The sequence below is a fragment of the Schistocerca cancellata genome, unplaced genomic scaffold, assembly GCF_023864275.1.
Source record: "Schistocerca cancellata isolate TAMUIC-IGC-003103 unplaced genomic scaffold, iqSchCanc2.1 HiC_scaffold_891, whole genome shotgun sequence".
NCBI classification, from domain to species: domain Eukaryota; kingdom Metazoa; phylum Arthropoda; class Insecta; order Orthoptera; family Acrididae; genus Schistocerca; species Schistocerca cancellata.
This window is the reverse complement of record NW_026046901.1, coordinates 17,501-20,000: the sequence shown is the minus strand read 5'-3', so window position 1 is coordinate 20,000 and position 2,500 is coordinate 17,501. Positions and strand designations below refer to the sequence as shown.

Sequence of the window (2,500 nt, the reverse complement as noted above, 5' to 3'; positions counted from 1 at the left end):
AACCCTGATTCCCCGTTACCCGTTACAACCATGGTAGGCGCAGAACCTACCATCGACAGTTGATAAGGCAGACATTTGAAAGATGCGTCGCCGGTACGAGGACCGTGCGATCAGCCCAAAGTTATTCAGAGTCACCAAGGCAAACGGACCGGACGAGCCGACCGATTGGTTTTGATCTAATAAAAGCGTCCCTTCCATCTCTGGTCGGGACTCTGTTTGCATGTATTAGCTCTAGAATTACCACAGTTATCCAAGTAACGTGGGTACGATCTAAGGAACCATAACTGATTTAATGAGCCATTCGCGGTTTCACCTTAATGCGGCTTGTACTGAGACATGCATGGCTTAATCTTTGAGACAAGCATATGACTACTGGCAGGATCAACCAGGGAGCTGCGTCAACTAGAGCTGAGCAGCCGGCCGCCCGGGAGTGTGTCCCAGGGGCCCGCGCGAACACGCAAGCGTCCGCTCAATTATTCTGCAAACAGGAGGAGGCTGAGCTCCCCTGCACAATACACCTCGAAACCCTCTCAGGTCCCGGCGGCGCGCAGCGCCGTCCTAAGTACTTGGTCGGGTTCGAGAGAGGCGCAATCGCCCGGAGTTAGGCGAGTAGACGCTTTAGGTGCGACCACCCGTGCTCCCAACTGAGCTTGCCGCTGCCGACAGAGGCCCGGGAGCGTGCTGTCGTGGCATTGCCGGCGGGAGACAACACGCGCCACCTACGGTGACCGGCAGCTCCAACGCCAGCGCCACAGAAGGGCAAAGGCCCCACGTGGGTGCCGAAGCGAACTCTCCCAGCACAGCGCACGTGCCAACACGTCTGCACAACTGCGATACAAACCACCAGCGAGAACCGCTGGGGCGACCGAGCAGCAGACGGCGTCGCGGCGCCGAGTGCCGGGCGGCGGCGCATCCTCAACGCACACAGTCCTCAATCGGACCAGCACACTGCAGATGTCCACCGCGCTTCGCACCGGGCCGGCGAGGACCCACTTTGGCTGCACGGCGCCGCGCGCAGGGTGCCCCGGCGCGCAGCTGCGCCGCCTGCCGCGTCCGTCGGCCGGCGCGCCTGCCACTGGGCGCCCCCACCAGCCGGCTGTAGCGCGTGCGCCCACGCACCGCGCGGCCAGCACGCCGGGCGGCCCCCCCTCACCGGCCGGGGACAGTCCCACCCACCCACAGCCGCGTATCGCTTCACACCCAGATTCACATTCACGTTCGTTGGTATGGTGGGGACCGCTTCGTAGCTGTACCGATCGTTGCCCTCACAGATGTACCTCCAGCAAGGACAACCGCACCACAACGGGTTACCAGTTGTTCATTTGCGTAACGTCACCAGTAAACGTACACGTCCATCCCCGTTTGCAAAGTCAACTATTATTGCATGCCTGCCTGTCAGGTGTCAAGACACACTACATCCGCTCACATCCACGCAACAAAATGTGCCCGACTAGAGGGCACGTGGAAGGTGCCCCCGTACGTATGCGATGTCCATTGCGCGACCAACTGTCAACCGGCCTCTGTAGCATGTCGCAGATGTGGAACGCGGGGCACCGTGCTATCACATTGTGTGAGAAGAGACTACTACGTCTGCATACACGCGCCACTACATGAACAGACGGCTCATGCTGATCGCCATCCACTGCGTCCATTACTCCCACACGTCTCTATGGCGTACCACACTGCAATGCAGCTGTTATGGGGAGATGACACGTAGCTGTGTACACAACATTCTGAGCGGGTTGCGGTTGGACAATACATTAATGTAACGTGTCATATGCCAATTACAGAGCAGGGTAAGGCACAACTTGGGTTAGGTTAAGGCACAACTTGGGTTAGGTTAAGGCACAACTTGGGTTAGGTTAAGGCACAACTTGGGTTAGGTTAAGGCACAACTTGGGTTAGGTTAAGGCACAACTTGGGTTAGGTTAAGGCACAACTTGGGTTAGGTTAAGGCACAACTTGGGTTAGGTTAAGGCACAACTTGGGTTAGGTTAAGGCACAACTTGGGTTAGGTTAAGGCACAACTTGGGTTAGGTTAAGGCACAACTTGGGTTAGGTTAAGGCACAACTTGGGTTAGGTTAAGGCACAACTTGGGTTAGGTTAAGGCACAACTTGGGTTAGGTTAAGGCACAACGTGGGTTAGGTTAAGGCACAACGTGGGTTAGGTTAAGGCACAACGTGGGTTAGGTTAAGGCACAATGTGGGTTAGGTTAAGGCACAATGTGGGTTAGGTTAAGGCACAATGTGGGGGTAGATTGCGGTACAAATTGCATTACATTGCGGTGCAAATTGCATTACATTGCGGTGCAAATTGCATTACATTGCGGTGCAAATTGAGTTACATTGCGGTGCAAATTGAGTTACATTGCGGTGCAAATTGAGTTACATTGCGGTGCAAATTGAGTTACATTGCGGTGCAAATTGAGTTACATTGCGGTGCAAATTGAGTTACATTGCGGTGCAAATTGAGTTACATTGCGGTGCAAATTGAGTTAC

At 55.2% G+C, this 2,500-nt stretch overlaps 1 non-coding gene across 1 annotated transcript in view; it reads right to left on the bottom strand.

The window, feature by feature from the left end:
- The window catches only part of LOC126148637 (small subunit ribosomal RNA), a 1,909-nt gene extending 1,517 nt beyond the window's left edge, over window positions 1-392 (bottom strand). Inside the window, exon 1 of the ribosomal RNA XR_007530613.1 lies at window positions 1-392. This exon is cut by the window's left edge and continues 1,517 nt beyond it. This is a non-coding gene — a ribosomal RNA (small subunit ribosomal RNA).
- Window positions 393-2,500: the final 2,108 nt, after the last annotated feature.